Source organism: Abramis brama (genome assembly GCF_963993115.1).
Source record: "Abramis brama genome assembly, chromosome: 1".
Taxonomy (NCBI): Eukaryota; Metazoa; Chordata; class Actinopteri; order Cypriniformes; family Leuciscidae; genus Abramis; species Abramis brama.
Genome location: NC_139963.1, coordinates 45802661 through 45828457, shown reverse-complemented (window position 1 = coordinate 45828457; position 25797 = coordinate 45802661). Strand labels below are relative to the sequence as shown.

Sequence of the window (25797 nt, the reverse complement as noted above, 5' to 3'; positions counted from 1 at the left end):
GCAGAGCGGGAGAAACGCTCGCACAAAAGGACAACTTCACCTACACACCGCGGGACATGCGACCCTCCGCTGGTCCTCACAGAACATGATCAGGCACAAGGACCTGAGTGAGAGCAGCTCTTCAGAGGACAAGAGTCACCGTCTATCAGGGACGGACTGGGGCTAAAAAACAGCCCTGGACTTTCTCCCAAATAGGCCCATCATCCGGCCATTCGCCTCTAGCCGTGTGCGACAGACACTAGCCAGGATGTCCTGATATATTCCACATACTGTAGCCCAGGGGTCGGCAACCTTTTTGTCATAAAGTGCCATTTTTAAGTTTCCGAGTTCATCACTGTGCCACAACACACATTTAGCCTATATATATATATATATATATATATACACACACAAACTCATATAAATACACAAACATTTTACATTTTCATAATGGCTAACACAGAAATATTACAAAAAATTAAAATATTCTCTTGAAATTTGTTTTAGATTTAGATAGACAATTTATAGTATTTATAACTCCTAACTAGAGATGCACCGATTACAATTTTCTAGGCCGATTCCGATTTCCGATTTTTCATTGAGTTTGACCTGCCGATACCGATTTTAGCCGATTCCTATTTCATTTTACACTTTACAGCACACACAAATATTTATTTTCTATATATATATATTTTTTTTTTATAAAATACCATATCATTTTACCCAAACTGAATAATAAAAACAAGTTTAAATGGGTAAATTTTTTATAAATATTTTTGAGTCTTCATTTTCTTTTCTGACATAACCTAATCCAGTTCATGTTAAAACACACTACACATGCACGTTCTGTGCATTTTGGGCACTTTTGTTTGAAATCATACTTATTTTGTCCATCAAAAGTGTGCTTTCACTTTCATTGAGCGTGAGCAGCGCAGACAAAATAGACTCGGCGGCGAAACCCGCGCTTCACTGCTGCTCACGCGCTGCTCCCGCTCCCGTGTGAATGCACTCATTGATTAACATGCACGGCGAAAAAAATATGCGTGAAACGGCCGTAATTCACAAGGTTTCCTACATGTGCGTTCCGCGTTTTTTTACTATGAGGAATTATTACATCAAAATGTAGATCTGTGTGCAGATTGACTACTTTATCTGAATGAAATACATACACTTCTCTCGCATTTGCTTGCGTGCCAGCGATTAACCCTCCGCGTGCCAATACTGGCACGCGTGCCTTAGGTTGCCTACCCCTGCTGTAGCCTATCAGACAAGGTATTCACAGCAAGTAACATCTCAAAACCAATGATGATCATTTTGGGGTTGTGTTTATTAATGAAGCCTCAGCCTTCAAATAAAAACAAAAAATGTGCAATGCCATAAAATACAAATAATGAAGTGTCACTGGCAACAGAAACCCCAAATTACACAAACTTGTAATTATAAAACATATAGTTACTATATACCAGGGGTCTCCAACATTTTTGTGTGCGAGTGTGTGTATACTCAAAAATATTTATTACACATATAACATGGTGGTGCTTTTTTACTTTTCACCATAATATGCAAAATAATAAAATATCTTGATATTCTGGTTCAGACTTACAAGCGTTAAAAAAAAAAATCAACAATTCCTGAAAAATAATGAAAATATTTATTGATCTTTTTTCTTCTTTTTTTTTATAAACCTATTGTATGTGTTATCAAAAACAGTAGACCAAACATTTAGTATTTATAAATGCAAAAATAAATAAATAAACTGCCATAACTTCTAAACAAAAACATTACTGCATTACATTTAATACATTTATACATGACTATATTATAACAGCATTTTTCATATGAATATATACAGGCACATTTCTGCCAAAAAAAGTTTGTTTTACTACAGTTTTACTACAGTTAATTCATAAGTTGTGGAGTGAAATGTCTTCTAACTGGTTTGTTCTTGGAACAATGTTTCGCCTGTTTTTTTGCGTCAATATGTTGAGAATATTATATCAGCTCAGTTTCATCTGGCTTTTAACAAGCTTAAATCACATAGTCATCAGTGGGTTTATGAGAGAGATAGAGAATTCTGCGCTGAATTGAAATGCTTCTCAGTGGATCGTGCAGCTCTGTGTAATAATGTTCGCGTGATCGAGATCAGTCCGCACAGCTGCTTTGGCCGCGATCGCTGTTTTTTGGGCCGAGCTGATAATGCTCTGCGCTGCTCAGATCAAACAAGTTTTGTTCTGCTTTTTGAGCGTTTTCCATTTGATGTTTCTCATACGCAACGCAAATGACAGCGTATAATCAAAGAGAGTTGGGTAATTTTGTAGAGGCAAAAGTGCAAATGTTTAGTTGCACCGGCATGAAAAAAAGTCGCAAAATGATACCATATAGGCTAGTCTAAGTCTGGAGCCCCGAATTACAGTGGATCGCTATTGGCCAGTTGGGGCTATTAATATGTGTTTAGTGGGCAACTCACAGGCATCACGTCGGAGACCACTGCTATATACTATAACTTAACTATTCAAATATAATGTAAGCAAATTTAAAAGTGCAGTATAGGTAGCCTAAGCCTTATAAACAAACTTTCTGACAGTGGCTAGTAGGCCGACTCTTCTTCCACAGTTGTTGTTTTTTTACACGTAGCATACATATAAGTGATCGTATTAGTGCCCCTGCTGTTGGCTGTTCATATTGCTTTATTAGATTTTTTTTTCTTTTTTGTGCCGACGGCCCTCGGTTGGACGGCCGTTCTGGACTTTTCCAGTAAATGAGTTCTATGCATTTATAATCAGCTGATTGTCATAACACATTTAAAAAGAGACGTTTATTGTTTTAATGTATTTTGACATTTTTTAAAGATATTTAATTACACAGACAAGAGCTGAATCCTGCTAATATTCTGATCAAATGGCTTGTCATGCATGATGTGATGGTTTTTAATTTTATATTTGATGAGATTTAGGATGAATCTGAGATGATCATAAAACTCAGGTGCTAAACACCTGAGAGAAAGATAATCCCACACTAATTCCACATTCAAAAACATACAATTCATACAATTCATATAAAAGATTAAACCTGATTGGAGACGCAAAAACCCACCTGTGCACGAATACACATCACACACAGTCCAATGCATTCGGCTTCACACTTCATGCATGCATAATGCTAGTTATAAACTGTCAAATGGCTCCTCATTTCTGTCAGCTGGACAAAAAGGAACTATATTTGGTCAGTAAATCTTGTTCATGTTCATGTGATATATGCAAACATAGCAAGTTAGTGTGCTTGACTAGCAAGTTCAACCGTCAATAGGTGTTAACTGGCTAAATGCCTAAAGAAAGAAGGCTGAAAACTATATTTGATCCGAAAGCTATGGAAGCTTGTTTCCGCCACAGAATAAAAAATAAAAAAGGTATTGCGACTTTTTTTCTCAAGAATTGCATGTTTATATCTCACAATTCTGACTTTATAACACGCAATAGGGAGATATAAAGTCAGAATTGCATGGTATAAAGTCGCATCTGTGTTAGCCTGGATGCCAGCTGAACTTAGCCCCGCCCACAACATTTTTAGGTCGGGAAGTTCGGTCTGGATTTGATCCGTTGTGGAGCCATTAGGCTTGTTTGAGATGCGCCTTGCCTCGCCTGAAATGTATGCGAGAGTAGTCGGCTACAGTGAGAGGAGGAGTGAAAAAAGCGCAAGCAAGCGGGACAAATCTCTTTTCTCGCAGTGGATCTGACACCTGTGAGATCAAATATCGCGGGATTCACGCTCGTGCACAGTGTTGCTAATAAACTGGAAGTAATTCAAGTTCTGTTGCTTTTATATGAAAATAAATAAAATGACCAAGACACCCAAAGTACTTTGATCGCACTGTCTGATAGTTTGGGAATATTCACACATAACACATACACATAAAACATGATATCAGAGTTTTAAAATCAAACATTTTAAAAGAGAACAATACATCACAGTTGTTTAAACCAATGAGCATTAAGCTGTGTCGTCAGCAAGTCGTTTCCCATCGTGCGCCTGCACAATCCGACACGTGCGCCTTACGCTCGCGAGAGATTTTTGACATACGTCAGCATGACATCAGAGCAAGGCGGACCGCACTCGGACACATTTCTAACCGGCATGCATCTCGTGCTGATCACCGGTGATCGGTTCTGCGCAGATTTTGCTCATCTCAAACAAGCCTATTATGCCTGAACAAAAGCTGTTCGGACCAATCAAATTGTCAAATTGGGCTGATGGACAGATAATCAACAGTAACTTAGCCTAATCATCCACGTCACCAACGAGCGCTTGGTTGAATTCGTTTACAACAAAGATGACTGCCGCTGGAGAATTGAGATTTCACACTTACAAATAAGTCAGATAGAATAAATGCATATTTGGCGTGCTGTCCGAGGAGAGGCTCCGGGCTCGGTATTCGGCCCGAACCCAAAGTACTCCCCCCGTATTACAGGCTGTGGAAGGACAAGCCGAGAGTGAGTGGAGGGATGCTGAAAACTGTCAAGGAATGTTAGTTGAGTTGACAGAGAGAATAAATATATGCTTCCTCTCATGCTGATAGGGTAGACATTGTGTTTGATGACAAGTAGATTGGATTGATTATTTGAACGTGCTCCTCCTGAACTTTGTTTATGAAACATCATGTGTAGATTCCGCCATCGCGTCTGTTATAGAAGATATCGACAGCGCATTCATTTTAAAAGAGGAACAGAGAACCGCGATCAAGGCATTTGTCGATCGGAAAACATACGTCACTTACTCCGTTGCTCTGATTGGTTGTAGGACTATCCAATTGAGTGCAGAGGCATTTTCTTTCCTGGTTCGGTTGAAACACGCCCCATAATCACAGCTCAATGGAGCAGTATCAGACTCACATTCTGACTAGAATCTGAGTATGACGACGTCAGGCTACATCTGTGTGTTATAAAGTCAGAATTGTGAGATACAAAAAAGTCCTTAGAATTGGACTTTATAACACACAACTGCGATCATATTCTGTTAATCAGAATATAACTCGGAATATAACTCGGAATAGAATCAGAACTGATTTAAAGTCAGTTAAATTCTGACTTCATAAGATGCAATTGCGACTTTAAATCATGCGATTCAGACTTTATATCTCCCTATTGTGTGTTATAAATTCAGAACTGCGAGATGTAAACTCGCAATTGTGAGATAAAAAGTCGCAATTATCTTTTAAAATGTTTTATACTGTGGCGTAAACAAGCTTTCATAGAAAGCAAACCTATAACGTATGAGTAAAAATGCACTGTTTAAATAGAAGTATTAAAAACATAGCAGCAAAGCAGTTTAATTTTACAGGATAAACAAACAAGATGAAAAAATGTTGATGAAAAGGCTTTTTTCACTTAAAAACCTCGACTAGCATCATAAGTTGGCTTCAGGGAGGGAAATAAAAAGTACAATTGTATGCCATGACTCGTTTAAAAGCAATCCAGTGTGCTGTTTTCTGAAGGCCTCTTTCAGGACTGACACGTCTCAGTCACCGAACACTCAATACTGAGTTAACACAACACCAAGGTGACTAACCCCGTCTGAAATCTGAGAGAGAGCAACAGGAAGAGGAAGAACAATAAATCCACACACATCTGAGAAGCAGTTTGACATGGACCACCTTACAGTGAGCAAGAAAAGCCATTAAATACACTCCCAGATGTGTGTTTGCCGGTTTACTGTCACCCAAACGAGAGCGGAGCAATTACCCAGGAGTGCTGTTCTGTAAACGGCTGGCGAGGCGACTGATCATGACGCTTGTGGAACAACAGGACGCTTTAAAATCATGTACACCAATGACTTCAAATCATCCACATGCACACGCTTTAACCTATCCTTCCCTCGCACTTTGGAATCGGGTCACAAATGCAGTAAAAATTATACTTAATTATTTATTTTTTTGTCCAGAAAGCTTATTTTATTTCATTTTGTGGAGATTTTTTATTTCATTTACCTTTAAATTACTAGATTTGATCAATAAATAATAAGTAAATAGTAATTTAAGCACATTCCTCACATTCTTTCAACTTAAATTCAAAATAACTCACAATTTCATGCCATCTTACATTGGGTGTCTTTGTTGACCTCTTGTGGAAAAATAATAATATAACATGATATTTCATGACTCTGGACCACTAGATGGCCTTATAGCTCTATATGGAGCAAATGAGCTGTTCCGCTGGGTCCTAAAGTCAGTTTCTGTTCAGTATGCATTCACATGTAGACATTATAAAATCATTTTTTGGTTTTTAAAATCAAGTTTTAGCATTTTTAGTTAGAATTTTTAGCATTTTTAAGTTTTTCTATGTGTACTGAAGCATTCCTCACATTCCAATCATTCCTTTGGGGTCAAATTGACCCGAGAGCGAAGGAGTTTTAAAAAAAAACTCCTCGAATCCATTAAAAAATTGTTTCTGTGTATTCGTGGTTCAAGTGTGACAAAAGTTCTAGGGTCTTGGACCCCTCTGATGAACACAAAGAAAAAAAAAGTTTCGGGTCAAAATGACCCCTCGTCTCATTAGGAGCGTTTCCATTACAGATGTGCGCAAAACTTTCGCGATTTTTTCTAAATATCGATAAAAAACGATTGCGAAATGCCAGCGTTTCCATTAACCGTTATGCGACTAAAACGTCATTTTTTTTCCTCTCGCGATATTGTAATTCCAAAAATCATGCCAACGGACGTTGGTAGGTTTATATATATCACAGCCACCGCACTAGACATTATTATTATTAATGGAAAGAGACCTATCCAAGCATCAATGGTAAGGAAAGACCCTTATACTTGGTGTTTTTGGGTGTTTCTCCCTCATATCTGCTTCGAGGTCTTGATTGTGTCATTTCTTTGAGGTTTAGAATCCGGTATTTCTGTAATTCTTTTGTCTTGACTCAACTCTGTCTCGTATTCTGTCCAAACACACCGCGCCTTCTAAGTCAGGTGACTGTAAATGCGCAAAAACTGTTTCCATTGCAGTTTTGCAAAATATTTCTTTTTCGAATTGCCTGAAGAACCACCTCATGCGAGCGTAAAAACGTTTTTGCGATAAATGGGAGTTTTTGCGAAATTGACGCGTTTCCATTGAGCATATTTTCAATTTGCAATTTCAATTTACGCAATTTAAAGGGTAATGGAAACGCGACAATTGTTTCAGAGACACATCAAAGATCTCCTTCTAGATCACTTTAGCCTTCATTCGCATTCACGCATTTCGGACACACTTTTATCCAAAACAGCTTTCATATAGATTTATCAGTTCATGTATTGCCTGGGTATCAAACTCATGAATTTGGTATTGACAGCACGATGAAAATACCTTTTTTTTTTCAATGAAATGACCAAGACCATAACATAGTGAAACTTAAGACACAAGCTTTAGTGTGACAACACAACAAGAAACAGGTTTTTATGCATCACATCAGGTGTTTTCAGCATTGTGTCCCCGTAAACCTCCTACAGTCACGTCAACAATGTTTCTCGCATTCTCTTTACCATCTTTTCTTCCTGTGCTGTTATGAATGTCCTCCGGCGCGGAGGAGAAATGAATTAAACATCAGAGCGTTTGTCTGAGAACGAGGTGTGTGTGTGTGAGACGGAAACCCGCAGGTAAGGTGCAAAGTCAAGTAAAAGCTCTTTCTAGGGGGGTTGAACACATACCGTGAGTTTGACCTCTCTCATGCTTTCTCCTCTATCTGTCTTTCAGCAAACACTTCCTTTTATTTCACCTGTTTTCATCTGCTCTTTCAGATGTTCTACTGTATCTTTACCAGAAACAAGCCACTTTTTCCACAAAAGCCACTGTTTCCACAAAATACACTTTTTGTGTGTGTGTATAGCAGTAAAATTGCACATGCAGATTTACTGTCAAGTAGCTTTTAGAATATTGAAAAAAAAAAAACCATGCTTAAACTTTTTTTTTAATGGAAACTTGTTGGGAATTATAGCTTGTTTCTGGCGAAGCTACAATATTATGAAACCATCAGTGTGTTTTCCACTCAGTTATATAAATTAGTGTTTTTTAGCTTGTTTTTACTTGCATTTAGTGTCAATTCATCTGTTAAAAGTTAAAGGTGAGATCATACTAGACCTTTAGCCTTTAAAATGACTTTGCAACGGACATGAGCTTTAGGGCTTCTGCCTTCAATACATTTTATTAAATTATAATAAATACATAAATAAAAACATAAAAAATGCTAAAACATACCATCTACTCCACTTTCCCTAACACTGCACATCAACTGTATGATTTCTGAAGGATCATGTGACACTGAAGACTGGAGTAATGATGCTGAAAATTCAGCTTTTGATCACAGGAATAAATTACATTTTAACATATATTCACATAAAAAAACAGTTATTTTAAATGGTAATAATATTTCTGTTTTTACTGTATTTTTCATCAAATAATTAATCAAAGCTTTTAGTGCTGTAGCTTAACTACTAAAGAGAATAAATAATTGAAATGAAAGACCCGAAATTATGAGAGGTGTCTGATGGAGAGGAGAGAGAAAGACAGATTAAAGGAGAGAGGAGTGTGGGACGGGTTTTCCTCCTCTCCGGAGTCATGCTGCTCTCTCTGTGATGTTTTGGGCCAGGAAAACACCCACACACACACACACACACACACACACACACAGCACGGATTATGCAATTTTCTGCCGCCCATGCATGCTGTAGGTTCCTCCCCTCCTCTGCACCACCAGCAACAACAACAAAAACCGCAAAAATCCTGATTTAACACCAATTCCGGAGCCACCAAAGCACAGATGGGTGGAGAAACTGAGTGAAAAGAGCTGTCAGGTGTTTATCGTTGGACAAATGCTTTTAAATGCAAATTAACTTGCAGCACTGTTGAAATTTTCAAGGCACATTTTAACATGGAAAAAATCACTCTTTCGTTACCAGATCTTTAGCTATGGCTCTGAAAGCGGCGCACTACTCTTCACATTCACACGGCTCACCTGCCTTCATGAGCGCGTGTTCGGATCAGAGATGCAGTACGTCATGGAGATTTTATCCCATCTGATCTGCATAAGTCACACATTATCATGCTAAGAGCGTTTTAACCTCATCAATAATTTAAAAGACATTACCATCATGTAAAACAGGAACGAAAACAAACATTTAAGCAACCAAACTTGCACTCAATCACACACAATAGGTCTAAAGAGGCCAGAGATTCACAAAAAAATTTTTGCTTATGCTTAATATTATTGGTTATATTATTATTATATATCTGACTGAAACTGAGATCTGCTCCAGGTCACCTGATATACTTCATTCTATCATGATGCCATTTTTCTGTCCTCACTAAAAGCTAAATTCAAACTCACTAAAGTGATTATGAAGCAACAATCAGAACATGTTCAGCATACAGTAAGGAGCCGGAGTTTGAGCCAATGAGATTTCACTGTGGGCGGGGCTACCGGCATGATCTATCACTCATTGGCTGTGTTCGAAAACGCCCCTATTAAAATATGGCACTATTTGAGGGAGCCATTTGTAGTCGTGTCCAAAACCATAGTGGACATTATCGACTGCACTTATTCAATCCCACAATGCACTGCAATAACGAGTGTACAACTGATGTACGCTCAACGGCTTACGCTCATTTAACTAGCAAAAGTAAAGGTAAAAGAATGAAAGCAAAAGTTGAAGCACTGAATTTACTTACCAACTTAAAATAAATAAATAAAACAATTAAAACATTTTTTGTTTATTGAAATAAAGCTGAAACAAAAACTGCTAAAAATTCAAATGAAAACTAAAAAATGATAATAGTACATAACTCATGGGAAATAAATAAAAACTACAATTATTTTAAGTATAAAAAATTTAAAATGTTTAAAAACAAAAACTAATAAAAATGACAAAAACAATAAAATGTTAAAAAAGTAACAATGAAAACTGAATATTTTAAAATAAAATAAAAACTAATATTTTAAACAACCAAACAAATATTTGAAATGTTGTCTTGGTAATTAAGTAAAGTTAATTAATTAAATCAGTAAAAATGATAATAGTACATAAATAATTCTAAAATAGCAGAGCAGAAGCTCAGTGTAGAGAAACTGTGACTGACTGCTGTCAAGCCCTCTAAAGCACTCGAGATGCCACAAGACCAGCAGTGATTGTGTGAGGTCAGCAGCACACTCTTCAGTTTAATCAAACCTTGAATTAGCGATATTAAATCAGATAATCGAGTCTCAATGATGGCGGTTTCATGAGATCCTTCCCGCTGGGCTTTCATAAAGATCTCTTTCTGAACGACGTGTGCTTCTGCTATTGTTTACCTCATGATGGATCTTTCTTCAGATGATGTCACTCCACCATGCTTTGCAAGAGTGTGTGTTTGTCAGCGACGCTCGTCCTCGGGTTTCACCCCATTAAGTCATGATTGAAACGATGGCAGACATGACACACGCTATTTATAATCCTAATGACTCGTGTCTCTCTCTCTCTCTCTCTCTCTCTCTCTCAGGCGTTCTGAAGGCCTCCCGCTCCTCGCACAACCTTCAAACTCACGAGGCAGTATGACGGTCCTGAACTTACAGCATGCATTATCAGATTAATATGGTTCATGTTAATGATTTAGACGACACTGAAAATGATTTCAGCCAGAGAGAAACCTGATTGATACAAGTGCACTGCATACTGCACACTTCATAGCGTATACTGTATAAGAACTGATTCACTGCAGTGTAACACGACAATGAACCTCATTGGTTCTTGCCGAAGCTCAAACGTGTTGCACAACACAAGAATGAACCTCATTGGTTCTTGCTGAAGCTCAAACGTGTTGCGCAACACGAGAATGAACCTCATTGGTTCTTAAGGAAGCTCAAACGTGATGCGTAACACAAGAATGAACCTCACTGGTTCTTGCTGAAGCTCAAACGTGATGCGTAACACGAGAATGAACCTCATTGGTTCTTAAGGAAGCTCAAACGTGATGCGTAACACAAGAATGAACCTCATTGGTTCTTGCTGAAGCTCAAACGTGTTGCGCAACACGAGAATGAACCTCATTGGTTCTTAAGGAAGCTCAAACGTGATGCGTAACACAAGAATGAACCTCACTGGTTCTTGCTGAAGCTCAAACGTGATGCGTAACACGAGAATGAACCTCATTGGTTCTTAAGGAAGCTCAAACGTGATGCGTAACACAAGAATGAACCTCACTGGTTCTTGCTGAAGCTCAAACGTGATGCGTAACACGAGAATGAACCTCATTGGTTCTTAAGGAAGCTCAAACGTGATGCGTAACACAAGAATGAACCTCACTGGTTCTTGCTGAAGCTCAAACGTGATGCGTAACACGAGAATGAACCTCATTGGTTCTTAAGGAAGCTCAAACGTGTTGCACAACACAAGAATGAACCTCATTGGTTCTTGCTGAAGCTCAAACGTGTTGCGCAACACGAGAATGAACCTCACTGGTTCTTAAGGAAGCTCAAACGTGATGCGTAACACAAGAATGAACCTCATTGGTTCTTGCTGAAGCTCAAACGTGATGCGTAACACGAGAATGAACCTCATTGGTTCTTAAGGAAGCTCAAACGTGATGCGTAACACAAGAATGAACCTCATTGGTTCTTGCTGAAGCTCAAACGTGTTGCGCAACACGAGAATGAACCTCATTGGTTCTTAAGGAAGCTCAAACGTGATGCGTAACACAAGAATGATCCTCATTGGTTCTTGCTGAAGCTCAAACGTGTTGCGCAACACGAGAATGAACCTCATTGGTTCTTAAGGAAGCTCAAACGTGATGCGTAACACAAGAATGAACCTCACTGGTTCTTGCTGAAGCTCAAACGTGTTGCGCAACACGAGAATGAACCTCACTGGTTCTTAAGGAAGCTCAAACGTGATGCGTAACACAAGAATGAACCTCATTGGTTCTTGCTGAAGCTCAAACGTGCTGCGTAACACGAGAATGAACCTCATTGGTTCTTAAGGAAGCTCAAACGTGATGCGTAACACAAGAATGAACCTCATTGGTTCTTGCTGAAGCTCAAACGTGTTGCGCAACACGAGAATGAACCTCATTGGTTCTTAAGGAAGCTCAAACGTGATGCGTAACACAAGAATGATCCTCATTGGTTCTTGCTGAAGCTCAAACGTGTTGCGCAACACGAGAATGAACCTCATTGGTTCTTAAGGAAGCTCAAACGTGATGCGTAACACGAGAATGAACCTCATTGGTTCTTGGAGAAGCTCGCTTGAGCTTCTGTTTACCACAACTGATGTGTGTGTTGAATGTTTATATGTGAATAAAAGCCTAAATTCAATCTGTTCAACATATAAAGCGATCGAGTCTCCAGAAAATTTGGACTAAATCGCTTAATTCATATGGATTACGATCTCTTTATGAACTTTTTGATGCGTCAAAATAGTTGCGTATCTGTCAATGGAGGGCCAGAAAGCTCTCAGATTTCATCAAAAAGATCTTCATATGTGTTCTGAAGAGGAATGAAAGTCTTACGGGTTTGGAACGACACAAGGGTGAGTATATAATGAAAGACTTTTCATTTTTGGGTGAACTATCCCTTTAATATAGCGTCACTGCTTTCAGTTAAAATCTCTGGTGGGATTATTATTTACACGCATGCTCGATTTTAAGACTGAAGAGCTGAAGAGCTCGGCTGACCTTTGACCTGATCTTACCACCCCATCATAAACAAACAGCTCAAACATCTCCTTAACAAGGGTTCTTCCACTCACATCTGCCTCATCAAACCGTTCGGCATCAGACACTGAAACTCTCTCAGGACGACGACTCCTCACAACACTGCGAACACGCCTCCATTAAAGCTCTCTTTGCAGCCGTATTTCTGATCTATTATTTACGTCGCTCGCTCGGCGTCCCCGCACAGCGTTGTCATGATACGTGCGACATCAAAGAGCGTCGACGCGACTCGCTTCTCGCTTCCTGATGAGCTCACGGGTTTGATAAAACATTCTGTTGAGGAATCAAACACGGAGACTCTTCAATCGCGCGCTCAAACACTCGACACGAACCGCGACACGCACACCACACTGATTTAAAAAGCTGTTTTGGGGGGTTTCTCTGCTAAATAAAGATCTAACAAATACATGTACTTCTGTGACCCTCGTAGAATTTCACTGGTAGGCTATGTGTTTGTGCTTGCTTTGTGAACGGGGTGGCGGGAAGTTCATCGTGTTTCTTGAAGTTCATCTTGTTTTGAATGTTTCCTGAGCAGCAAATCGTTTTTCTGAAGGATCATGTGACACTGAAGACTGCAGTAAAGATGCTGAAAAGTCAGCTCTAAATCGCATGAATAAATTATATTTTACAATATATTACAATACAAAGCAGTTCTTTTAAATTATAATAATATTTCACAATATTACTGTTTATATGTCACTGTAATATGTTAATTATATATTGTGGATACATGGATTACTTTTATCATGGATGGATGCTACTTTTTTGGGCTTCGAAATCTATCCTCCATTCGCTGCCATTATAAAGATTGGCAGAGCCAGGATATTTTTTAATATAACTCCTTCGATTGTGTTCGTCTGAAAGAAGAAAGTCATAAACACCTAGGATGGCGAGTAAATCATGGGCTAACTTTCATTTTTGGGTGAACTATCCCTTTAAGCTTCTGTATAGCATTTTTTCTGTTATGTGTTTAAAGGGATAGTTCCATTAAAAAAATGAACATTCATTTTCTGATGGGCCCCATTGACTAGTATTTTTTTCCCTCCATATATGGAAGTCAATGGCTACCGTCAACTGTTTGGTCACCAACATTCTTCAAAATATCTTCTTTTGTGTTGTAAGAAACTCATTCAGGTTTGGAACACGTTTAGAGTGAGTAAATGATGACAGAATTTTCATTTTTGGATGAACTATCCCTTTAAAAGCTGCTGCTAGCGGTGCTCAATTCACAATGAACTAATACAGTATTAAAATGAGATGCACTGTTCGGACTAAGCAATCAAAACTAGCGGCAGCACAAAGCAGCGGCAGCACAAAGCAGCAGCAGCAAGAAAAAGGCCAGAATGTGAAGAAAGCGCTCAAGGCTTCTGCTGTGCCCTTTACTGTCCTGCTCTGAAGGTGTCGGCCCACCGCTAACATCCCATAATCCTCCTGTTTTCTCAATAATGGAGCGCGGCGATTGGTGCTGTAAATCACGAGCGGGTCCAGGGTCAGTCGGCTGAGGTGATTGTGTTCAGTCTCCACAGGCCTTGACTGAGATCTCATGAAATTCATCCTCAATAACGCCATGACCGAAGGCGGCAAAGATCCTCCTCTTTTCTCTTCATTATACGAGAAGGCCGCGGAACGGCAAAGCGACCTCCTATAAAACGAGCACACACATACTGCACGACAAATGAAATTTCCTCAACGTCATATTTTGATGAGAATGTCAAAGAGACTGCGAGTGAACCTATAGCGAGGAAGAGAGATACAAAGCTTTCGAATGAAAAACGAGATTACTTAAAGTGACAGTGCACCCAAACATGTCACTCAAAAGAGTGCTTAAGAGTCTATGACTGAAACATTATTGCTTAAGAGTGCTTGAATCTTGCATTGTCAATACAAGATCTTGACCAAAAATGTATGCTAAAAGGAATTAAAACTTAAAGTCGCTCTTTGGTGAAAATTTGTGTTTATATGTCTATTTGGTGTTTTTAATGTGCTTTAAGACAAACCATGTGTAAATTCATAAGTCGACACCATTGCTGAGTATTTTCTCCTTAAAACTGCAGTGAACCAAAGACAGTCTCAAAAATACAGTTTGAAATCGCTGGTGTTTCTGACGTCACAAACTACATTGTAAACCAATCAGATCAACGTGTGATCGTCAACCAGTGGATCTCTGAGCTGCTGTGAGTGAGTGGAGGCAGGGCTCATTTGCATATTCATAGAACTGTGCATACTTAATGAGGCAAGGGTGTAGAGTTACATTCAAGCTATTTTAAGGCATGAAGACATTATTGTCAAGGAAAAAAAATTTAAATATGTAATTTTGGTGATCCAAGATGAGTTTTAAGGGATAACATGATTGACTACAGGGGGACTTTAATTAAAACTGACTCTTTTTTTAGACCTGGTCACCATTCATTTTGTTTTTAAAAAGAGGGTGCATTGTGAACATTACACAAAATATCTCTTTTATATTCCAGAGAAGAAAGAAAATCGGGTTTAGATTGACATGAGGGCGAGTAAATGTGCACAAATATCTCATTCTCTCCTCACCAGACATTTTTATGCAGTGCGAGTTGTTCAGACGGAGATGCAATCTTCCCACCGCTGAGATGCAGAGATGATATCCAAGGTCACGTTCCCCTTCAGGCGCAATCCATTTTCCCTCCAAAAGGGAAACGCAGTGCATCCTGGGACGGCGCGTGTGAAGCGGTGAATTAGAGGAGTTCAGGAGGCACTGTGCTGTGTTCCTCCTTCCCCCGTGAGGTTCCCGTCTTTCAGGACATTACCCAGCGATATGCTCATGAAGAGTGTTTCCCAGCGTCATGACGGAGGCTCAGGCTTCAGATGGGATCTTTCCGCTTGGATGTGTGTGTCGGCCTGCTGAGATTCTGTCAGTCTGTGTGTCTCTGGAGTCCTGGTGTGCGTGTGTGTGTGTGTGTGTGTGTGTGTGTGATCTGACTAGCGCTACTGAGGGTGGGCTGGCACACGCTGAATAAGACAACAGATTCGTCTCAGCATAAGGTGTGAGAAAAGTGTGATGCATCATTTCCACAGTGTCAGTGGAAAGCCTTGTGGGTTTTCCCCTCTCTCTCTCTCTCTCTCTCTCTCTCTCTCTCTCTCTCTCTCTCTCTCTCTCTCTCCCCCCTCTCTCTCTCCTCCCTCCTCTCTCTCCCCCTCCTCTCTAATAACTAGCTACCAAAAAAGTATTGAACAACATCTAAGGGGAATATATTCACCTGCTTTGAAATGATATGTATTTTGAAAACCGCTATACAAATAAATGTTAATTCAACTGAACTAAATACAAACCTCCAAAACCAGGAAATACCATAATTAATGTAACTAAACATATCTATCTATCCATCCATCCATCCATCCATCCATCCATCCATCCATCCATCTATCTATCTATCTATCTATCTATCTATCTATCTATCTATCTATCTATCTATCTATCTATCTATCTATCTATCTATCTATCTATCTATCTATCTATCTATCTATCTATCTATCTATCTATCTTCCAGATGGAGTCAGTCTCTTTTTTAACTCTGTTCTGTCATGTCGACTCTCACACAGCGATCAGCACTCAAGCTTTATCAACTTTGACGTCACGACTGCTCTTCTAGACAGACGGGTCTATTTTCTGACAGGTACCTTCATAAACAGACACATATATCTCAGACATGGATATGCCATACAGAAAACGTTCTGTTTAAATATGCTTAAATTTGACAGACAGGTGCCATAAGATTAAAACAACATGAGAGAATGAAGAGTGACTGTAAGGGAAGAACAACACAGATCTCTTTTTCTCTCTCTGTCTTCTGTTTTCAGAGGTCAGACTACTTCACTACAGTTACTTCAGTACAGAATTGAGGTCTACGGTGCTCTTTCCACTAAACAAGTGACCAATACCAGACCGCCTAAGATCAGGACCAACACAAGACTGATGAAGCTCCAGACTCAGAGCTGCCAGTCCAAGAATCAGGAAGTCCATGTCAATATATATATTGACATGTATATATATACACATATACGCATATATACATATATATACACATGTGTGTGTGTGTGTTTGTGTATGTTTTTATATGTGTATGTGTGTATATATATGGCTGTTCAATCCTGTGTGCGGTGTGTGTGTTGTAAATCAGCTCTGACACACACTGATGGGATGCTGTTTCAATGCCAGCACATAAAATACACACACAACCGTGAAAGAGTCCCATAAAGAAAAGAGTGTCAGGAATAAATAGATGCCTGTGCAAAACATAGCCAGCCATATAACCTCATATCATGTGGATGAGAAGAACCAAACCAAACATTCAGAGTGAGAAACGAACACAAACACACAAAGGAACTGCGCATTATGAAGACAGAGAGGTCAGGTGACTGTCCGATGAAGGTTGTGTGTGTGACGGATGTCTCTCCAGTCACTGGGGCTTTGGCAGGTAATTGTCTCTTTCTCCTGGTTTCTTCAGCTGACACACACACACACACAGCGCTCACACTCAGCTATTGATCACGCCGCACGTCACCGATTATAAGAACCACAAATACATCTTCCCTCCGCTGCAGAAATATTGGCTTCCAGCAGATCATACGCTCGGGGAAGAAAAATCACACGTGAAATCTCTTCAGAGCCATTTCTGACCATTTTGGTGTCAACTTAAACACTCAAAACGTGAATAACAACATTTCTAAGCATTTACTCTAGAAAGAATAAAACAAAGGTTGTTTTAACCCATGTTTGGGTCAAATACTGACAAACCAAACCATTGGGTTTGAAAATATAATTAATATTTGACCCAACCCAGCATTTTTAGAGTTCTGATTTCATTCTCTTAATAAGCACTGAATTATTCACCAGATTATATATATATATGGTTGTGCGTGAAAATCCCAGTAACTGAGCAGATTGTGAAATACTCAGACCGGCCCGTCTGGCACCAACAACCATGCCACGCTCAAAATTGCTTAAATCACCTTTCTTTCCCATTCTGACATTCAGTTTGGAGTTCAGGGTTGCGTTCAGCCCCGACAAAACGTTGCACAACGTTTTTTAAACAGAAACGGTGATGCGTTGAACACACTGTTCTGATGACGCAAGAGTTGCAACTATGGCAGCTGAGAAGGCCATTCTTTGTGTTCTTTGTGAAGAATTTTCGGAGCCTGATGAAGTCGGTATAAATATGTGTTTACTATATGCCCGATGTTACAGTTACTGCACTTGCCGCCCAGAACAAAAGAGAACATCCCAATCGAGTGAAGGGATTGCTGAAACTGAAATGGAAGCACACATCTTACCTAATTCAGACTAAAACACATCTATTTAGCCTCACATATTGACTTTATTTGTAGTTCATACTGTTTTAATTCCCTGTATTTTCTTTCTCATTTTTAGGAAAAACACTTAATTACCATTGTTTATTTCTATACCAAATGTCATACACTTGCAATGAAGCTAAAAATATAAACAACTACATCATTATGTTGATATCCTATATTTTTACAATAAAACTTACGACAAACATGTATTCTAATATCCTCAGTTGTTGCGTATACCGAGCTGCATCGAACACATTTGTAAATTACTTTCCTTGAACCCATTGTGCGAGTTCACTTTAATACTGCGTGCTTTATACATGTTGCTGCTGATTGGACTGCAGTTCTGACACACCCACCAAACAAGAGAAAACGCATCTCAAACCCCGTTGCACACCGGTGCACGCCGTTTCCAGGAAACATGACGTTCAACCCGGAAACCGTAGCAAAATGTTGCGCACCGTTTTGAACTTGAACGTGCCCCAGGAGATTGTCTTGACCAGGACCACACCCCTAAATGCATTGAAGCAACTGCCATGTGATTAGATCATTGCATTAATGAGAAATTGAAGGTGTTCCTAATAATCCTTTAGGTGAGTGTATAATTAACACCTGCAGGTACATCTGAGACAAAGTTGATACTTACTGTAAATGAAATATAACTGAGAACAATGAGTGAAACATTATAATAAATAATTAATATAAATAATTTTATATTAAATAAAATAATCCAAAAAAAAAAAAAAAAAGACACACACACACACACAAAAAAATAATGAAAGAACAAATTAACAACTGCCGGAACATCTTAGACAAAGTTGATACTTACTGTAAATGAAATGTAACTGAGGACCGTGAAATCTTCTGAGCAAATCAAATGTTTTTTAGAGGTAACCCGGATTATCTGAGCTGGACTGTAAATGAGAAGGCCATATCTAAGACGTGTGTCAGTGTTTGGGCAGAACTGAGCGCTGAGGTTTGTCAGTTCAGGACTTTCATTAGTTCCTGCAGAAATGTCTCCAGCGGGACGGGTCGTAGCAGCAGATTAAGAGCAGTCAATGACTAAACGCTGCTGAAATCACACCAAACCATCAGAGAATCAGGCTCACACCTGCTCCGCTCACTGAACAAACACTAATTAGCAAACAATGGTGGATGAGACCAGCAGCGCTGGAAATACCTTCTGCGCTCGTATTAGTGCTGCATGTTATTTTCCCAAAGCTCTTCAGAGATCATGATCAGCGCTGTGTGTTTATTCACTAGATTTCTGATGGCTTCAGTTTCACAATCAAGACAACAGACATGCAGATGCACTGACCGTTCATATGCTGATTTAATACATCTCCAGCTTCTCCTTTTTACTGCTCATTTTGACGACAGTGTCATAACATTCATGAAATCAGGATGAGTCACAATGTGTTAATTGCAGGTAAGCTGTCAATCAAACTATGCATTGATTCATGGGTTAATCACCAAATAAAACAAGCATTCATATATTCATCAAAAACAAACAATCAATCAATCACCAACAACTAACCAACCAACCAATTTTAAATCAATTAATGGACTTCTAAATGACTGACCATCAATCAACCAATCAAGTAGACAATCATTAATTCAGCATATCAGCCATCTAATTATCCACCATTTAAATCAACAAATTAACCAACTATTAGTTTATTAATCAATAAATCTATCAACTCACCATCCACCTATTAATCAATCAATCAAACAATAAATAAATGGTAAATTGAAAAAAATAATTGTTACTGTATTTATACTAATATTGCTATTAATATCAACATACATAATATCAATAATGAATGAATATTAATATTCATACTAATATTAATATATCAATGTTGATTGCTGATAAAAATAAAAAATAATATTAAGATAAGAAATTAAATAAGAAAAACAAGAAAATATATTGCAATTGTTTTTTTTTGTCATGTCATTGTTTTGTTAAATCATATAATAATAATAATTAATACCAGTAGTAATATGAATGTTAATATTGATTGTTAATAAAAAAATAAGGAAAAGTAAAATAAGAAATTAAAGTTAAATTAATTAATTAATTAATTAAAATACTGATATCAATAATGTTAATACTGATTACTAATAGTGTTAATACTGAATACTATATTAATACTTATATTGCTATTAATCATTGATTGATTGATTGATTGATTGATTGATTGATTGATTGATTGATTGACTGATATTCTCATTAGATCCCATTGAGGAGCATGTAAACTGCGTAACTCAGTTTTCCCAGTAGTGAATATGGAGTGTGTGAACATGTAAACATGACGGTGAGCAGGTAATGAAGGCAGAAAGGCCTCAGTTGCATCTCTTTCTCCAGTCAATAATAATAATAATAATAATAATGGAGTGACGGAGGGGGAATGTAATGATGGTGTGTGTGTGTGTGTGTGTGTGTGTGTGTGTGTGTGTGTGTGTGTGTGTTTAAAATGGTGCTGTCAGAAGATGATGCCTGTGATCTCATTTCCTGTGGCGTCGGTGATGAGCATCGCTGCTGACAGGTGAGTCGCATTAAAATACTCTCTCTTATATCTCTCCAGATATTTATGAATTTAATAACTCAACAATTATCCTACGTCAAATAGGAACTGACAGATATTGCCAAAGAGGGAATGCAATGTGAAGCAAACAGCTAGCAAACATGTTGACAATACTTTAACTCCGCGTATTAAAGTCAAGACAAAAACTAAATAGCGAAAGCACACTGACCAATCAGAATCAAGTATTCCAGAGAGTTGAGCAATATAACTTTAACCAATCTATTGGCATGTTTCATCACAGTTAAATCAAAACTATGACTTTTTTTACTAATGAATGTCTTTGCTGCATGCTATTCTAATTTGAAAAAGGTTTCTCGTTATGTTTAGGTTTCATTAATCACTTCCTCCTTTTCCTAATGTCACATGGGCGGGACACACACACACACACACACACACACACACACACACACGCCCACCTCACATTATTCAACACACACATCACCATTCATGTCACATGTGATTCAGTCCATCATGATGCATCACAATCTCATAAATGGATAACATGCTGTTTTGAGCTTATAATTAATAGCTTAATTTATAAAAATGAATTATATGAATGAACATAAATATATAAATACATTTCTTCAGTATTTTACCTAAAAATGTTATTTACATTTACATAAATCACATAAATAATAATTTATATAATCAATTATAATTAATAATTATCATATAAATAATCATTTATTTATAATTCAAATAAAAATAAAATTACACTTGTTAAGACAACCTGCTGCTTCATTAACTGAACGGAAATAAATAAATAAATAAATAAATAAATAAATAAATAAATAAATAAATAAATAAATAAATGTTTGTTACTTAATTTAATTTTATTTACATTTTAAATATTTTTATTAATTAATATAAATTATATTTAAATTAAATTAAATTACACTTGTTAAGACAACCTGCTGCTTTATTCACTAACCTGAAGAAAGAAAGAAAGAAAGAAAGAAAGAAAGAAAGAAAGAGAAAGAAAGAAAGAAAATATTTGATTTAATTTAATTAAAATAATGTAATTAATAATTTAAATGAAATAACATAACATAAATACTATATAATATTAAATATATTAAATGAAATATTGGTAGGGTAATGATGATAAATTTGAGAGAGAATAAAGAACAACTACTCCTAAAAAATAATGTGGAAATATGATTTTGTTTTTGTTTTCAAACTCTTCCATCGGAAAAGTCAGCTCTAATGATGTCATCATAAACATCAGTAAAAGCTTCATTTGCTGTAATTCCTGCTTTATTGCACTCAGAGTAAAGTGACCTGAGCAGTACATTTACACTGGACACTGCTTATCTGTGTGTGTGTGTGTGTGTGTGTGTGTGTATGTGTGTGTGTGTGTGTGTGTGTGTGTGTGTGTGCGCGCGCGCGTGTGTGTGTGTGTGTGAAGGAAAAACTCACTCCAGCACAAAGACCATCTCAACCCTCGGTGATGGAGAACTTTAATATACGTACTCGAGGACTAATTTAATTTCACCTGATATTTCCATAAGCAGCCAAACCACCTGCGCGAGAGACGGAGAGAGAGATGGAGAAATAATGAACTTGATTGATCTCATCTCCTCTCGTCTCGCTTTATCTCCTCTCCTCTCATTCTCTTTATATCTAACACAAAATGAAGTTGTCTGTCATTTTGAGCTTGTCATTAAGCTTCACCCTAAAGAGATGTTCACGACCTGAGATAAAAATGAAAAAATCTAAAAATGTACTCAATAAAGGTCAAAACTTTCAGTCTGTGTTCGGATTGACGTTTCATCGCTGATTGTTTCATAGATTCATAGAGTATATTCTCTCATAACGTCTCTCCCTCTGCAAACATCTCGTTTCTGTTTTCTCCGTTTCTCAGTGAGTTTCTGAAGCAGATGGTGTGTAAAGCCGCACGGATCGCTTTAATACACCAAAAGTATCCTCCAGAGACGCGCGGCAATCTGTCTGAGAGACACACAGAGAGACTGATGGATGCAGAAGCGAACAGGCGCTTCACATTTCTGAAACACGAGCTCCGGCGGTGAACAGGTCAGCAGATATTCAGCAAACTCACAGCTTTCACCAGACACAGATAAAAGAGATGCACTTCATCACATCCCGAGCTTCAGGAGTTCGCTATAAAGCGCTGAAGCATCCTGACAAATCACAAACGAGATCTCAGGTGTTTCTCTCTGATGGAAATGGGATGAACAACTGGAGATTGAAATCTCAATATGAACTCAACTCAACGTGAATGTTTCTCATCGGTTTCTCCCAAGGTCAAATAATCTGGTTGCTATCCTTATTTTCTTTCTCCCAGCAGATTTAAGGAGAATCAGATGAGATGATACTGAGACCTGAGCAATAAAATGTTCCTCTGATCACTGATCTCACAGAATAAGATCCAGAAACACTCAAAAGAGAAAAAATCACGAATGAGAACTCTTTCATATCTCGGTTGTTTCTCTTAAAATTCGAAGAGATTAAATATAATTTTTTTTGCTGAAGTCTCCTGCTTCTCAAATGTGACCCTGGACCACAAAACCAGTCACATGGGTACATTCTTTGAAATTGAGATGTATACATCACCTGAAATCTGAATAAATAAGCTTTCCATTGATGTATGGTTTGTTAGGATATATAGGACAATATTTGGCCGAGATAGAATTATTGAAAATCTGGAATCTGAGGGTGCAAAAAAAACGCAACATTGATAAAATCGCCTTTAAAGTTGTCCATTCATGTTTGCGATTGTGCTGCATTCACTCACAAAAATAAACTTTTTATATATTTACGGTAGGAAATTTACAAAATATCCTCATGGAAGATGATCTTTACTTAATATCCTAATGATTTTGGGCATAAAAGAAAAATCGATAATTTTGACCCATACAATGTATTGTTGGCTATTGCCGCAAATATACCCGTGCGACTTATGACTGGTTTTGTGGTCCAGGGTCACAAATGTTTCTCTTGAGACCCCAGTAGTATCATGTGTGTCTCCTCTAAAGCTTCAATAGAGGTCTCAATAATGTCTCAAACTGTGCTCAGATTTGCTAGGATGCCATCAAAAGTCAGCGAATGCAAAATGAACATTTCTCATCCAATTCTCTCAAGATCAAATAATCTGGCAGCTATCTATATTTTATTTCTCAACACAGATTTTAGGAGAAGATACTCACATAACCCAGAACTGAGCAATAAAACCTTCCTCTAATCGCTCATTTCTCAGCATAATATTCAGAAACACTCAAACTAGAAAGATTACAAAAATGAAATCTCTTTAATGGCTCAATTGTTTCTCCTTCACTCCAATGAAATTAAATTGAGACTTTTGCTCTCTTAAATGTTCCTTCGTAGAAAAAGACCCCAGTGATCTCACATGTGTCTCTTCTAGAGTTTCAGAAGAGATCTCACCAATGTCTCAAACTATGCTCAGATTTACCAATACACCAAAGTCTGCAAAAGTCAGAGATCTCAATGTGAACTCAAACATTTCTCATCAAATTCTCTCAAGATCAAATAATCTGGCTGCTATCAACTTTTTTATTCTCCACACAGATTTTAGGAGAATCATCTGAGAAGACACTCACACGTACGTGTGAGTGTCTTCTCAGATGATTCTCCTAAAATCTGTGTGGAGAATAAAAAAGTTGATAGCAGCCAGATTATTTGATGAAATAAGAAATAATATTTCATGAACTAAGCAATAAAACATTCCTCTGATTGCTGCTTTCTCAGCATAAGATGCATAAAAACACACACATTAGATCTCTTCAATGTCTCAGCTGTTTCTCCTAGATTTCAGTGAGAACGTTGAAGTCTCCTGTTTCTCAGATGTTTCTCCAGACATCTCACATGTGTCTCCTCTAGAGTTCAAAAAGAGATCTCAACAAAGTCTCAGACTGCGCTCAGACACCACAGTCTGTCATCAAAAATCAGAGATCTCAATATATATTTCTCATCAAATGATTTTGAGCTGCTCTCCACATTAGTTTTCCAGCTCTATACTCTTGCTGACGACGACCAGTGATTCATTCAACTCTCTTTTTATTCCTCCAAACTGACGCTCTTGAGCTTTGAAAGGGAAACCTTTGAGCAATAACATAAGATCCACTCCAACAGAAACCCGCAACACACTCGCATGCATTCAGACTCAACCAGCGGTCAGCGTGTGTGTGTGTGTATGTGTGTGTGAGAGATGAAGATGTTTCTGTACTCACAGTGGTGTGAGGGCTGTAATCTCCTCAGTGAAGTCGTCCTCAGGGTATCTCTCTTCCTCCTCTTCCTCTGATGAAGAGCTGCAGGAGAAACACACTGCGTTCTGGAAACGTGGACTGCGCAGGAATGAGATAACGTGTATGGGAAAATGAGAGAAAAGGAGGAGAGACACACGCAGAAAGAGAGGGAGAGAGAGAGAACGATTGGTCTGTCCATGTGAGGGAACGTGTGTAGATGGAGAGAGAGATGATCTCACCTCAAAAAGATCAGCGAATGTTACTGTGTTTGAGGTGATGCAGTCACACATTATTTAACAAATAGCTCTGGCTCTGAACTCTGATTGGATGAAAAAGCAACGATATATACACTAATGTTCAAAAGTTTGGGGGCTGTACGATTTTTTACTGTCACTTTTGATCATTTTAATGCATCCTTTCTGAATAAACGTATTCATTTATTTTGTGTACAAAAGTGTGTACAAGCTTTTTTTGTGATCTGGTCTATAAATATGATTCAAATCCAGCAGGTGAAAATCACAGAGAAAAAAAGACAAACAATAATAGATAAACCAGCATGAGAGAGAATGTGAGATTCCTAATCTCTCTCACACACACACACACACACACACACACACACACACACACACACACACACACACACTGCCGTGTTGTCGTCCTAAAAGCCACCAAATTCAATTAAAAAGAGGAATTGCCAATTAGAGGTGTGTTATGATCCGAGAACAATGAAGTAACCCGTGATTCATTGGCTGGAGCTCCCGGAGGGACTCGCTTCTGATAGACCAATCCATTCACACACACACACACACACACACACACCTGCACAAACATATGCATGTCTGCAAACACACACGCTTGGCATTCACCTCTTTCTCAGCCAAGTCTGCCAGCCTGCGGCAAGAACACGGTGAACACACACACACACACACACACACACACACACACACGCACACACACACACACACACACACA

The 25797-nt window shown here is 38.2% G+C and overlaps 1 protein-coding gene across 4 annotated transcripts in view; it reads right to left on the bottom strand.

Moving 5' to 3' along the window:
• rbfox3b (RNA binding fox-1 homolog 3b) overlaps positions 1-24922 on the bottom strand; it is a 293709-nt gene extending 268787 nt beyond the window's left edge. For 2 of the 4 annotated variants that reach the window (XM_084121925.1, XM_084121930.1), the window contains exon 1: positions 24811-24901. The gene's annotated coding sequence lies outside the window, so the exon portion shown is untranslated. Of the gene's footprint in view, positions 1-24810 lie in introns of all 4 variants that reach the window. The other 2 variants (XM_084121924.1, XM_084121931.1) reach the window with 2 other exon arrangements.
• Positions 24923-25797: the final 875 nt, after the last annotated feature.